The following is a 15,871-nucleotide window of genomic DNA, read 5'->3' on the forward strand; positions in this document are numbered from 1 at the left end:
ATTTATCATAATTTTAAAAAATAAATTTAAAAATTGCTTGGTTGCCATGCCCATTAAATAACTTCTTCATCATTTAGGGGCAAATGAAAACACCTTGTTTCTGACATTTAGATGCAATGTCATGTGAAGAGAGGATGAGAGCATGAGATCAGGCACATTAGAAAGTTCTTTATCCAAAGGAGCAGCGTGCAGTTACCATTCCCTGGGAATGGACACCTTCATAACCCACTAAGAAGGTGGCTTTGTTAGTGATCATCATCTGATAATTCTTAATTAATATAATCCCCATGCACCAGCACCACCCCTTTAGGGGATGATCATCAAAGTGCACGTTCCAAAAACTACTAATTGAACTTCTATGGGCAGAAGCACTAGACAGGGCTTTTATGTAAAACCGACGACTCTAATTCATAAATCAGTTCTCGTTCTTAAGTGCTTCCTGTGTAGTTGAACAAATAATAGATGGACACAAGAAAAGTTAAATAATAATAATAATAAAAGAACTCTATGACTATGTTCAATTAAGTAGTGCATAAAACTAGCCTTTCAACAAATTTGGACACGGGAGAGATTACCGTAGGCTGGAGTGTTCCAGGATGACTGGTGGAAACCACTCCAAATCTGGGAGAAGTGTTCAGGACTCAGTAAGTAGAGATAGAGAAACCTGGTTCAAGCAGATGGTTTGCCAGGGGAAGACGTAAGAGAGAAGGGTAGAAAAAGAGATTGGAGCCAGACAACAACGGCTCATAAAAGTCAACTTTATGAATTTGGATTTCGACCTCTACCCAGAAGGGAACCCGTGGAGGTTTTTGAGACGAGGTATTATCTGATGAACACAGTGTTTCAGTGCGGGAGGGGTTTGGAGAGAGAGAGCCTCAAGTGATAGAAAGGTGGACTCTGAAGGCCACTGAAGTATACACCTGAGGGCTATTAAGTTATCAAAAATGAAAACAAATGTGTGCTTTTACTCGGTTAAAGCTATGACTTTAAAAGACGTCAGGCCATATGTTTATATATGCAGTGAATTTTTCTTGAAGGATACACAGGACACTGTTGACACTGGTAACTCCTAGGAACAGGACTAAAGGTAGGGAGGAAGACTTTTACTTTTCCAGGTATACCCTTGTACAATGTGGACACACTTATAACCATGTGTATTAATTCACTTTACAATTTTAAAAAATTTTTCTTTTGGTGAGGGAGATTGGCCCTGAGCTAACATCTGTTGCCATCTTCCTCTATTTTGCATGTGGGACACTGCCACAACGTGGCTTGATGAACGATGCTAGGTCCGTGCCCAGGATCCAAACCACTGAACCCTGGGCCACCAAAGCAGAGCACACGAACTTAACCACTACACCACCAGGCTGGCCCCCCAAAAACTTGTTTTTAATATGACAACCAGAAAGTAATAAAAAATGTTTGGGCTCTAACCAGCAAATTCAAAACATTTCTAATTATAAAGTGAAATATATTTCATCTCGTTTGTACCATATCTAAATCTGTATCACACAGTGGAGATGTTGTAAGAACGATCTAAATGTAATAATACAAAGTATACAGAACTAATTGCACACCTAAGCCTTTACTTCAAAACAAATAGATGTCATGAGTCACTCATAATAAAACACCTCCTTTTTGGTGTACTTAAGTGAAAAGTCTGCCTGCGTCTATTCCAAATCAACTCCTCAATGAAAAAAATGTCAAAAATAATAGTCCACGGTACATTTGACAAAATATATCCCCATCTCAGCAAATGGCTTTTTCACTTTTCCAGTTGCTCAGGCCAAAACGAATTGAGTCATTCTTGACTTATTCTTTTTCTCTCATTGTCTATATCCAAATCCCATTGACTCTGTCTTCAAAATCTGTCAAGAAACCAACCGCACTGCACCACCCCACCACCTTTACCCTAGTCCATCACGTCTAACCTGGACATGATGCTTTCATTCCACTCCTATTTCCTACAATCAATCTTCCACAGGACAGCCACAAAGAGCCTCCTAAAGCACAAATCTGAACAAGTCACTCCCCTGCCCACAACTTCCAGTGGCTTCCTGTCACATGGCTAAAACCCAAAGTCCTGGCATGGCCACAAAGCCTTCATAATCCAGACACCATTTCCTCCCAAACATCACATCGTACACTCTCCTCTTGCTCCCCCCACTCCCGTCCCCCTGGTTTCCTGCCCACTCCTTGGACACAGCAGTGACCCCACCTTGGGGCCTCCACACTCAACCTGAATCTCTCCCCCTAAACATCCCCGTTCCCTCCCTTGCTTTATTTAGGTCTCTGCTCAAATGAAAACTCATCAGAGAGGCCTTTCCTGACCGCCCTACCTCAGATAATACATCCGCCTCTCTTTCCCTTCACACTGCTTTATTTCTTCTTTATATCACCGGAAATCACGATACATACTCGTCTGTTTGTTGTTAACTAGAATCCAACTAGAATGTGTGCTCCATGACATCAGACTTTTTTTATGCCACGTTCACTGCTATATCCCGTGGGCCTACAACATGTCTGGCAAATAAATGAGAGCTCAATAAATATCTGTTGAAGATTGAAGTACAAATCAAGGCACTCAAGATCACTGGACAAAAAGAGGTTTTTGAAGCACAAAATGAGGCATAAACACAAGAACGCCCAGTAAATTTGGGGTAAGGGAATGAAAACGCCAAAACATCGATTGACAGGCATATAAACACATCATCTATCTATGGCATGCTAGTAATCCACATGCACGCTCGACATTAACTCATGCTTTGCGACATCATCTGTGTACGTTCTGAAAGGTGGTTCTTGAAGTTTTGTGGCTGAAGAGTAAATACTGTAACAAGTTTCCTCCTTCCTCTCTCCAGAACCAATGAACTTAGGCAAAGTTATGCTGAAGAAAGCAAGCGATTACTGTCTCAACCAGAAGGTCCAGAATATTCAATTACTCCACTGAGGAAAAGACCTTGGAACTAGGAAACTGGGTCAAAGTCAGGTTCTGCCACAATCCATTAGAAGGACCCTAGGCAAGTCATTGTATGTTTCTAATCCTGTTTTCTTGACTGTAAAGCAGAAATGGTGAGATCTTCCCTGCTTCTTCAAGTGGTCATTGTAAAATAAAATAAGATGAAGCAGATACAAAATGGCCTCCTGAAAACTGCGTGCACCATACATCATCTGGGTGATCGCCATCTTGGACTAAATGATCTCCAGTTCACATTCCCGTCACTGTCACTAGGGAGCTTTGTCTAAACAAGGATCTGATCAGGTCCCTCCCCTGCTCAAAAAGCTTCACTGATTTCAACTTGAACCTTCCATGTTCTTCACAAACTGAACCCAAACCATCTTTCAGGTCACATCTCCAGCCCATTCCTGGGCTGTACCCTACACAGCCACACAGAACTACTCCTCATTCCCTAATCTAATCAAGCTCTACTGCACCTTTGTGCCAGGGTAAATGCCTAGGCCCCCATCCCTGCCATCCTCCCTTCTTCTACTAGGGAAATCCTATGCACCCCTAATCTGAACCAGGGCTTCCTCCTGTGGGCTTTCTCTCAGAACATCCTTCCTCTCAGGTATCCTGTTGAATCGCTTATTTAAAAGTCCATTTCCCCATCCGACCAGCAGGTCTCCATCTGATCCCTTTTGGTGTCCCCAGCACATAAGAGTGTAATGCACAGTTAGTACCCAATGTTGGCTCTTTTTGAATATTTCTCAAATGGCTCTCTCAGGCCTTTCCAGCTCTAGCTCTCTATGACTGATGTCTTAGAGTCAGAAACATAAAAGGGCTTTTCTTACTTCCCAACCGGAGGGAATACGCTGGAAGGTGAAGCTGACTGACCACTCCTGGAGCCTCAGGAAACAGGCAGGCACTGAGCAGAGGCAGAGAACGAGGTCAGGGACCTCTTTCCAGTCCTTGTAAGTGATGTCTTTCAAATATGCTTTGTTTTATTTGAAGTGCTATGAACTCTCAAACGAGATGCACCAATACTTAAGTCAGGTGCAAATGGAAATGATTTTCAACTTATTCATTTTCAGGATGATCCAAGTTTCTGCTCCTTTTCATGATAGTAGAAACTCCTGAATTGACTATAATTCAAAGCAATTATTGTTCTTTAGTTGTCAAGGTGCCCTGTTATTCTTTTCATAAATATCCTGGATGATCTGAGCCCAGCGCAATGCAAAGTCTATTTTTTTCTAGGCCTGTGCCTTTTCACTTGCTAAATTTATAGTATTCAAATGAAAGGAAGAAAAGAAGCCCCTCTTTTGCTCCCACTGATAATATGATATATGTCTGGATTTTAATTACCCTTGTAATTATACCCTTGGCTGGGTCTGCACAGGTGTCGTGTAGAAATTAAACATTATGGCACAGCCTGAAAAGGCCTTGCTGAGGTAGCTTGAAGGTGATGGCTTTGTAATACTTCCTGCCACCAGGAGAAGGAAAGAGAAAAATGGAATGGGGTCTGGGAATGTCATCAGCTACCCAGCACTCCACTGAGGACGCACTGTCTGTCTATGACGGCATCTGAGACTGTGCGAGCTGTAAGGCTGGCGATCCCCCGCGGTTTGATATTCAGCTAAGGCTGGCTGAAAAGGAAGAACTTGGATCGCTCGGCTGTGAATGAAGAAACAAGCACAGTAACAAAGGGAAACACGCTATGGCATTTTCTAAATATTTACCAAGGGGAGTTGTCAATTCAGTGAGTGGGCCAGATCTGACAGTGAATTCTCCTGACTGCCTCCTACACCTCCTCAATCACCATCTCCATCTCCAAAACCAGGCGACCTTTACCTCTTGGAGTTGTCAAAGGAAAGAAGCATCTCTGTGATAAACCCAGCAAGTGCTCTGTGATGAGTCTGGCACACAGACCACGGCATTTACTCTTCCTCCCCGGACTTCCTATCTAAAGTCAAGGAGTAACCAAAGGGCTGTCCGTAAAGAACAACAGAGTCAATGCAAATTACTTTTAAGATAAAATACTGCTTTCCACGGTAACTTTCAGCTAGTAATATCTATACAGTTTCAGAACCCAGTATCCACGAACTTCCCTGCCAGTCCTCATTATAAAATCAAATTTCTCATCAGCCCACATAGTAATTTTCATTCTTCATCCTCCCATGGTCAATTGACAAATGTTAACCTGCAGGTCTGAGGTTATAAAAGCCACAATGGATAATGAAGAAATGTACTTTGTATCACTTTAAACCTCCTGCTGGTCACGTTTCCTACCTTTTCAGATCTTGGACATGGAGTATAATTTCGCCTTTGATTTTGAAATTTGAAATAACACACTTCAAGAGCAATTTGGTGATTAGATTAGATGAGTTTAGATTAAAATAGGTATCTGACAGTCCCAATAATTCCCTAAAGTCCTTTCCTTCCTCACTGCCCAAGAAAGGCTACGCAATTGTCTTAAAATTTGTACTGTCTTGAGATAGTGATGCACACACCTATTGTGTAAAAATGTATATATCTGTACACCTAACAGGCAATGGGAAGATTATGGAACAGTTTAGAGCTTAATGTTTGCTAGTGTCTTCTCTCCCACCTATCTCCAATACTTTTTCTTTTAAGATTTCACTAAGATGAAAGTATTGGATATTAAAATATATCCTCTCAAAATCTCCCTCCAAGGAAAAGAAAACTTGAATGGTTTGATTAGGCAGAACTGCAGGAAATAAACCCAATATTGGCCTTGAGAGAGAGACCAGACAGAAACGGGCTAGAATGATGAGCAGCATGGCAGGCACGTCCCATAGCTGCTCACAAACGACCGAGTCCACTGCAGACAGCTCTCACCTGTAAGCAAGCAGCTGCACCCACAGAAGGCTGGACTCAATGCCCTCTAAGGTCCCTTCCCACTCTGAGAGCGGTCGCCTCATGAATTTTTTATAGTCATCCTCTGTCCTATCATACTGTCCCCATGCATCATCAAGCCCTCCTGGCCACTTCCAGGACTGAAAGGAAAATCTGTTCTCAAAAAATCCATGCTTTGACGACTGCCAAAATTACAGTTCCGGCCTTGAAACAATGACCTGAACACCAAGAGCAAGGCTGAACACCTCCAGGCAAATAAGTGTCCAATACCGTCTTCAGGCAGGATTTTTAAAGCTTCTCTGACATATGCAGAAATATTACCCGAGGTCTTGAGAGCGAAAGATTGTGAAGCTAATAGCAATCCTATAACTAAATCTTTTCAACATGTTCTTCTATATGCCCCACTGAATGTCTAACCTTAAAAAGAGTGGAACCAAACAGCTGAGTTTGAATCCTGGCCCTACTTCTCAACAGCTGTGTGACATGGGGCAAATTATTTAATCTTGAACCTCTTTCCTCACTTGTAAAAGGCTGATAATATGAGCTATCTTGCAGAGTTACTGTGACAATTAAGTAGCACAATATAAAGAAAACTCTGAGTATTCATTTACTCACTCTCTCATTCATTCAACAAAGATTAACTGAGTGTCCACGACGAGCCAAGAAGCAAGCTAGGCACTGGTACATAGAAGACCAAAAAAAAGGAAAGCTACAATTTTTTTTTTCCTGAGGAAGATTGGCCCTGAGCTAACATCTGTTGCCAATCTTCCTCTTTTTGCTTGAGGAAGATTGTCCCTGACCTAACAACCGTGCCAGTCTTCCTCTATTTTGTATGTGGGAAGTGCCACAGCATGGCTTGATGAGTGGTGTGTAGGTCTGTGCCCAGGATCTGAACCCACAAACCCTAGGCTGCCTAAGTGGAGCAAGCAAACTTAACCACTGTGCCACCAGCCCAGCCCCAATGACTTTTTTTTTTTGAGGAAGATTGGCCCTGAGCTAATGTCTGCTGCCAATCTTCCTCTTTTTGCTTGAGGAAGATGGTCCCTGAGCTAACATCTGTGCCAATCTCCCTCTATTTTGTATGCAGGACACCACCACAGCATGGCTTGATGAGTGGTACACAGGTCCATGCCCGGGATCTGAACCTGTGAATCCTGGGCTGCCAAAGCAGAGCGGATGAACCTAACCATTAGGCAACCAGGCTGGGACCCCATGCTTATTTTTATATATCAAAGACAGTCTGTTTTCAGAAGTGGCAGAACCATCAGATTTTGACTTTAATTCAAAATTTTCATTCACACTTAATTTGCCTAAAGTAGTCATTTTTAGTTTGTCAGATATGACCCCAGGTGGGAGTCTGCCTCCCGCCATACCTTTGTCTACCCCGAAGCTGATCATGAAGCAGGTCATCTGCTAGAGGACACCTTCAGAACTCTCAGGAGAAGCAAAGACTGGAGCAAAAGATGGTGTCCCAGCTCTCAGCTGGGCAAGCCACTCAGGAAAACTTGATCTGCCTTGCTACATGGCCCGCCAGGATGCCTGGGAGTTTTCGGGTGCTTTCAATTCCACGAGTGGACTCTGAGTCTTCCGAGAACTCAGGATTAACAGGACTGGCTCATCCCCCATCATTGTGACTGGGCCACTGATAAAGCTAAGAGCAACAGCTAAGGGGTCTATAGGCCACGTTTTCATAAAGTTGGGTTGACATCTTTCAGCCGTGCTTTACTCTAGATTTGATCATGTTCTGCAAAAATGACCCACCTCTGAGGAGCCAGCTGGTTTCGAGACTGGTGGGCTCTTTCTCAATGTGAGCCTAATACTCCTTTTCCCAACCAGCCCACGGCCTCTGGGAAAGTACAAGCCTAGCAATGTCGGGTGCCGGGCAATCAGTACACATAAGATTCTGCACTTACAGAAAAGAGTTTTCAAAGATATTCTGGAACGCAGGGACCCCAGCAAAAGAGTAAAAGTCCAACCCTGGAGTAGGAAGTGACCTGCCTGGGTCATAGGGTCAGAGGGTACTCAAAGAGGGAATTCTAGAATAAAAGTCACAACCATCTGTGAGGCTGAGAGGTTAATGGATAGTACAGAGGTGCCTAAAACTCCTGAAGTGCAGACTCTTTTCACTCGGGAGCCACCTGAATCACTCTCCTTAGACGCCGAGTGCAGCGTGACTACCTCAAGGCTGTGGATTTTGCATGGCTGCCTCCTACCTGGAGGTGACAGCCTAGCCACTCCTCACAGGAGCTCTCAGTACAAAAATACTGTCACTATTTTGCCCCTTGCCCCATCTGATGCATCTAAAATGTAAAAAAAAAAAAAGTAAAAGAAAAGAAAGAAAGAAAAGTGGCTTCTTGGCATTTTCTTTCAGTGAGTTAAGCGTGTTATTATTAACTCCTGGCGCCTCTAATTGCTCGCTGAAAACGGTGGTTTGGATATTAATAGGCTGTAAAGCAAGGCCCTACCTGGGGCTCGTTGTCACGGAAACAGTACTCAAGTCCTCAACTACTTCCCCAGCCTGGAAAGTCTGCGCGAGTTGGTGGGAGTTGGGAATTGTTTTAAAGCTCCGGTTATTTCTCCCACTTTCTGCTCTGTCTCAGGGCCAAGTTGTTGGGAAAAGAGGAACTGGTGAGGCGGGGGAGAGGAGAGCGGACCGCAGCGGCTTGGAGGAGCAGAACTCTTCGGGAGGGGAAAAGGGGTGGCGTCCTCGGAGTACGGCTTGGGGCACCCTGATCTTTTCCTCCTTGCATCCGCCCCCGGCCACTGTCCGCGTCGTCGCCGGCGCCCGGCGGCCGCGCCCTCGGCTGCCCTGCCCTGTCCTCCCTGCCTGGGAGCTGGGCTGCCCGGGGAGCGCGCAGACAAGTTCCCCAGAAGAGAATCTGAGCAGCCCCACGGCTGAGAAACCGGGAGGCGCGGAGGTCGGACAGGCTAGAAGCAAAACCCCCTCCGCCTCCACGCCGGGGTCCTGCAAGAGGCAGCCCCGAACCAGAACACGCACCCCCTCACCGCCCTGCCAGCGCCCCCGGGCGACGCTCCAGGAGCCGGCTCTCCAAAGCAAGCGCCCAGCTCGCCAAGCGCCTCCGAAGCCCACGCGGATTCCCGCGCCCCGGGGTGTTCGCTGCCGCAGCCGCCAGGGCCTCCCGGTCCCCACGCCCGGCACTCGGGGCTGGGCCCCCACCCAGTCCCCTGGGCCCCGCGCGTCACGCGCCCCCTGGGCCCAGCGCCTCCTCTGCCCTCGCGCCGCGCGCCTCAGCCTCGCGCATCCGCACCCGCACCCAGCCTCCTCAGGCTGCCGGACCCTCCCGGGACTCACCTGCGCTGGGGCTGTAAGGGCGGCCACCCCGAGCCCGGGGGCCGCAGTGGCGGCGGCGCAGGGGGAGGAGGGCAGCGCGGGGCTCCTGGCACAGCGGCCGCCGGGCGCCTGGTGCTGCCGAGCCGCAGACCCGCCCAGAGATATAAATAACATTATCTGAGGAGGGACATTCCTGCCGGGGGACATCGCTGCTGCCGGGACCAGATAGTCCCGCGGCGGGGGCGGGGAGGCGGGGCCGCAGCCTCCCGCAGCGCCAGGCCCAGCCCCAGCCTTCCCCACCCACTCCCGCACCTGCCAATCAGCCTCCGCGCCCCGGGGCACCTGCCCAGCCTCCGCCTCCCGGCCGCCGCCTGGGCCCGGGACATCGGAAGCCTGAGCCGCCTGCTGCGTCCCCATCGTCGCTCACCTCCCCTAACCGCGCGCTGCCTTGAGCCCCCTGCAGCGGGAAAAGGGTTTGACTGCAGCTTGGGCCTAATTCATGCGCCCGGAGCTGCGAGCCTGGCCTTGAAAATGAGCCCTCCAGCCTTTCCCGCCCTGCATGCCCACTGTATACCGTCAGGTTATAAAATATATTAAAAGACACGCTTAAGCCTTAGGGTGGGCGAGGCGGGCGTCCCGGCAGTGCGCCCCCGCTGCAGCGAGTTTGGTAAGGACAGATTGCTCCCGGGGGCTGGCGTTAGAAAGCGCGCTCCGGGGCGGACTTCTCCCTGCTGGCGGAAGCGGCAGACGCTGGGAGAGTAGGGGTGGGCACTCGGCCGGAGGCCCCCGCCCCGAGCCCGCGGGCTCGGTGCGTCTGTTTCTGTCTGCAAACCGGCGTGGTCGGGGCGGACCGGCAGTGCTGGCAGGGCGCAGTCCGCAGTCCCGCGGCGCTTGCACATTGCCGGGACTGTAATTGTAATTGTAATCAACAGGCAAGCTGCCCCACCTGCCCACCGGCACCTCCTGGCCGGCCCGGCTTTCCAGGCGAGCGGGGGGGCTTCCTCACTGCAAGCCTGGGTGGGGTGGGCTTCAGTAGGCCAGAGAAAACACTAGAACCAATGGTGCCAGAGAGGACAGACAAGGCATCTCCGAGGGACCTGGAGGGAGACTCACAAAAGAACATGCGTAGTTGGCAAGGCTGTTCATTTTCTTGACTTTCTTACAATACAAGGTCATTGTTCAATAAGGCTTGGTGGTACCCCTAGCTGTAAGTGTCATCTGTTTTCCCCACCAACCGTGCCGCAGACGGTTGCTCACCAGTTATCAGCGTAGGTAATCTCAGGTATTATGACGATGGCAGCGGAGATTAAAAGCGCAAAGATGTGGAAAAGAGTTTTAACTTTGATGCTGCCTGGTATTCTTAACAACGGAACAGTCTTACTCCCGAGTTATTTGCTTGGGAGTATAATTATGCCGTTTTCCAGGATTCACCAGGAAAAGGGTGTTTAATTGCCAGATGTGCGTGCTTAGTTTATGTATTGAACATACGCAAAGATATTTCACTTTCTGCTGCAGCCGCATTCTTGAGTGGGCATTTAGACACTGAGATGTGCTAAGTGGGGCAAGCTCCACAGATATTACAAAGCCACAGATCTCTCCACCCCACCCCTCCGTTGTCTGGGCCCTCATTAAGCTCAATTTCCCAAGAGACACTAGCAATATAGGGAAGATGACGGAAGAGTATTCGTGGTCATCCATTAGACTAGCAATGATCCGCCCCGCTTTCTGATAACACTTAAGAATCCATTTGTTTATTACTGAGTTAGACACAGAAATGTCTTTTTCATTTGAAAAATTATTTAGGAAACGAATTCTGGCAAGGAAAGCTCAAGAAAAACAGGCCAACTTCAAAAGCTGAGACTATCATATATCTCAAGCAGAAATTCTTGATCTATTTTTGAAATAAAAAAAATGAGGAGAAATTATCTATTTATGTTTTTTAAAGCCTTATGTGAATAAACTTATTTTAAAAATTCATGATCCCTAGAATTGCAGCTCTGCAGCTACATAATTATACACTACATGAAACAGGTAATTCCTTAGCTACAGGTTTGTGCCGCTGAACTGAAAAGTTGCACACATATATTTCTTTGTAGCCTCAACATTTATAATTTTCAACCACAAGAAAAAATTAATATGATAAAAGCACCAAATCAGTGGACAGATTACCCCAGGATTTTACAAACCAGCTCAGCTGCTTTACTTATCTCTGCTTTAGCTGAAAGCTAAATAATTCAATACAACCTCATTTGCTACAGAGCCTGTTATCCTGACAGCATCCCCAAATGCTTCACAGCTAATAGAGTTACAGTGAAATGATAAATCAGAACAGAGGGAGAGTGGAAGTTTAGAAGTACAGAGGAAAAGGGCATTGTCAAATAAGGAGAAAAAAAAAAACACCAGCAGATCCCAGGGAGTGGGAGAATGAAACAGGGAAGAAGGAAGAGCTGATATAAGGGTTCATAATTGAGGTCACTGCTGTGGACAGCAGGGATTAATTCTGCAGGGAATTCCTGAGAAGTGTATAGAATGCCTCCCAGAATTGTCTGTCTGAAGGATGGGAGATTGGCTCTCATCCTGGGTGGTCAAGGGGCTGCCCCCTCCAGCCCTCCACCCATGTTGACACCCTACACCTCCAAGCTGCCAGGCAAGTTTCCCACAGGCCATCTGTAGCTTTGGAAGAGTTCTGGGGCCAGACGGCAAGGTGTGCCTTTGAGACTAGATGCTGTCAGCCAGGAAGTGAGGAGAAGCCCTCACAGAACTGTCTTTCGCCCTCCAGCCAACATCCATAGGTGAGGCCTAGAGGAGGTAAGTTGAGATACTGGAGGAAGCTAACACAAGAAGGAACTTTCACTTTATATCTATTTCTGTATTCTCAGAATTTTCCACATTGACCTGGTATTAGTTGACAATAATAGAGACAATAAAACATTAGGTAGAGATTGGATCAAGATGGTGGATTGAGCACACATATTTACCTTCTCTTGCATCCCAAATCTCATAAAAGGATATATCTTAAAAGAATAGGAATCTACTAGCATGGAGAAATAAGAAAAAAGCTGATCAACTTTCAGGAAATCCTGAAGAAAGAGGCAGGATCTGATTTAGAGAGAAACAAAATCAGAGAAAATGAAAATAGGTTCAATACTATGAAAGAGAAGCACCAAACTCAACTAACAGAAAGAAGTAATATCAGAGGAAACTAAGTTGATAAAGGAAACAGAAGATAAATTTAAAAGGAATTTAAATTTTATTCAGCAAGATTTGAAAGGATATGCATCCATGACAAATAATCAGAGAGAAAACATAGATAATTAAAAAGCAAATTTCTGAAATTGAAAATTCATCAGCTGATAAGCGGAACAGACCATGTTGAAGAGTAGGTTAGTGGAGGTGGATATTCTCCCTAAACACAGGGCAAAAGACAGGGAGATGGAAATTTTGTGAGAATGGTTGAAGGCCATGGAGGTGAGACCCTCAAGGTCCACTATCTAATAAAAATTACAACAGGAAAGAAAAGAGAGAATGAAGGACCTAATAAGGAGAAAGTAGAATAAATGTCTCAGAATTGAAGAAAAATATGAATTTTCAGATTATAAAATCCTGCAGACTTTAGAGAAGAATGCAGATTTTTAAATATAGTTTACAGTGTCATATAAAGTTTAAAGTTCATAATTTTATTTATAAAATCCAAGAACTTCAATAAAATCAAATCATAAACCAAAAACTATAATAAACTAGACTAACTTGGTGTGCCTTGAATTAAATTAATCCTAAAAAATTATTTTTACTGACTCACAGAATCAAATTTATTTGTTTGAAATGAATTTTAAAAAGACTTTGAATTAGAAATAAACATATATATCAGGAAGCTACTTAAAAACAGAAATTCAAAACCAAATAAACCTGAGCCTACTTGATGTTCCATTAACTCAAATCCCTGCTAACAACAATGGGGGAAACAAGAACTCATGGTAATGTACAGAAAACTTCAAAAAATAGTGCCTAGAGCTCAAAAAACGTTAGTTTCCTTCTTCTTTACCCTTTCACCAAGAGATACATTTCATGAAGCTAAGCTGAAATTTCCATTCCATTTCTGAAAACATCTAGGGGAAGCACAGCTTACACAACTCCCAAAGACAGAGCAGCAGCAGGACCAATTGGAAAAGCCCACCGTTTACCGTATAGAGGCGCTGAGAACGAAGGACCAGACTTCCCCTTCGGATGCCTCAAACAGAATGGTCATGGGAAGGAATCTAAAAGCCTGCAGCAAGTGTGCAATTACCAAACTGACCACCCTCTGAAGGAGAGGTGACCCCAATTTCAAATGTCCCTCCACCAACAACGGAAAGGAGCAGAAGAGCAAGGCTTGCATCCTGTCATCCACTAGTCCACAGAAGCACTAACCAGCCTGTGGAAGGATGAGCATCTCTCCTTCTACGGCTGTTCCTGAGCTTCTCCTCCCCTTTCAGGATTAGATTCTCTGGGATGGGAGGGAGCTTGTGCGGGTGTAAGAGCAGGCTTACACTGGGGTGCTAATGCACTGGGGCCTCAACGTGCTCATGCTCTGCAGTTGCCTCATTCCGCCTGTATTACTTTGCTATGGCTCCCATAACAAATACCACAGACTGGGGTGCTTAAACGACAGAAATTTATTTTCCCACAATTCTAGAAGCTAGAAGTCTAAGTCAAGGTGTCGGCAGGGTTGCTTCTTCTAAGGCCTCCCTCCCTGGCTTGTAGCTGGCCATCTTCTCCCTCTCTCTTCACCTGGTCTTTCCTCTGTGTGTCCGTGTTCTAATCTCCTCTTCTTATAAGGACACCAGTCATATTGGATGAGGCCCATCCATATGACCTCATTTACATTAATTACCTCTTCAAAGGCCCTACCTCCAAATACGGTCCCTTTCTGAGGAACTGGGGTTAGGATTTTGACACGAATTTGGGGGGAACGCAATTACGCCCATAACTCAGGCCTCATCTTTTCTCACATGAGTTGCTTCCGTAAGCCTCTGACTGCTCTCCCATTCTCCAGTTCACTCTCCTTCAGTTCATCCACAGAGTAGCCAAAGCATGCTTTCTAAAAAGGAAATCTGATCACGTCACTCTGCTACTTTAAATCATCCAGTGGCTCCCCAGTGCTCTCAGGATAGAGTGTTAAGTTTCCCAGTACTTAGCACAGTACCTGACACACAGGATATACTTAATAAAGGCCTGATGACTGAATGGGTGAATAAATGAATTAATGAACAAAAAATCACATAAACTAAAGGAGGGTTACAATTTTGGAGATCAACCAAAGAAGTAGATAATTCAAAGTCATTTCTGTTTGACTTAAAAATACAGATTTGTGATTTCTCTCAGGAGGTTCACTTCCTACTTATGTTTGAGTAAGGTTATTTAAACGAATTTACATTCCCTGAGACACAATTGGCAGTATTTGTGCCTGAATTTCACCAGCTCCTCAGCCACCTTGGCACATTCATACTTAACTTACTGTCTGTGGGTGAAAAATGGGGTCAGTTAAGGAGCTTTTTTCTTCACACCTACTTCCAAGTTCACCAATGGGAGCAGGAGCCTAGTATCTTCCAATGTCTCATTCATAACAAAGCACAGCAAATACAATAGTAATGGTTCAGCTAGGTGGACTTCTGTCTCGATTTGTTCTGCCTCGCAGTGCCATTTTCAGACCTCATCCTTGGCAGTGGCCCTGCTCCAATCCCCAGGCTCCCCTGTGCCAAAGCCTTGAGCACACAGGATTAAGAAGGTAGGAAGGTGGATCAAAAAGCATTACAAGCAGTGACTGGATGTTGTTTTGACATTACCACTCTATCTTGAGTACTCTACAAAGTGGATAATCTGTATTTGGGCAATCGAGAGTACCTAAACCTAAAAGCTTTGTTCTCTTCCTTTATGAGTATTTATCAAGCCAGGAACTCAAATCAAGGGGAGAAAGTATAGTTTTAAAACCGAGTTGTTAACAAGGAATGACAGCTAGAGTTATTACAATCAACCAATTAAACAATTTTGTGTTTACATGATAATTATTACCAGCATAAATGGTCTTGTTAATTGCTTTTATTTGTTAGTGAGCAGTTAGCAAATTCACAAATATTTTTTTTTCATAATATTAACCAAAACCTTTGGGAAATTTTCAATAAAGTTTAGGAAAATACTGCAATAAAAGACTCCATTACCTCTGCAAATTCATCTCATTTTCTATTCTGTGGGATATTTCTGCAGCTGCTCGACTTCTTCTGAGTATTTCTTCAATGCTTTAAAGTCTACAAGAAACTGTAATTCAACTCAAACATGATTTGTTTTGTAGAGTAACCAGTTCTTATCAAAAACATCATTTTTCCTCATTTTCCTTTGCAAATGGCAAATTCTATTTTTAAAAGATTATTTATCATTTTCTTTCTGTCAAATGACATATAATCATTTTTATTCAATTTCTTGAAGTAAATTGCTATCATTATCCTTATTGCTACATAAAGAAACCAAGAAACTAAGAGTTCAAGTAATTTTCCAAAAATCGCATAGAACTCCAAATCCCTGGTTTATTAGTTTTTTTTAACCCGGAAGCAGTGTCTCATGGTTTTTTAATTAACAGATTCCCATGATATTTAATGTAGATAATCTATGTTATAGCCTAATATTTTAAGTCAAGAATTAAGGCCCAAATCATGCTGAGCATATGCAAGGTAACAACTCTGTGCTGCTTGTTCTGGTCTATCATCATCTCAATCATCAAAATACACTTAAGC

The 15,871-nt window shown here is 44.8% G+C and overlaps 1 protein-coding gene across 5 annotated transcripts in view; it reads right to left on the reverse strand.

The window, feature by feature from the left end:
* SPTB (spectrin beta, erythrocytic) overlaps nucleotides 1-9,405 on the reverse strand; it is a 114,429-nt gene extending 105,024 nt beyond the window's left edge. For 2 of the 5 annotated variants that reach the window (XM_070249546.1, XM_070249544.1), the window contains exon 1: nucleotides 9,129-9,244. The gene's annotated coding sequence lies outside the window, so the exon portion shown is untranslated. Of the gene's footprint in view, nucleotides 1-9,128 lie in introns of all 5 variants that reach the window. The other 3 variants (XM_023627911.2, XM_023627906.2, XM_070249543.1) reach the window with 3 other exon arrangements.
* Between the last annotated feature and the right edge of the window lie 6,466 nt (nucleotides 9,406-15,871).

This window comes from Equus caballus, chromosome 24 (assembly GCF_041296265.1).
Source record: "Equus caballus isolate H_3958 breed thoroughbred chromosome 24, TB-T2T, whole genome shotgun sequence".
In the NCBI taxonomy this organism is placed as follows: Eukaryota; Metazoa; Chordata; class Mammalia; order Perissodactyla; family Equidae; genus Equus; species Equus caballus.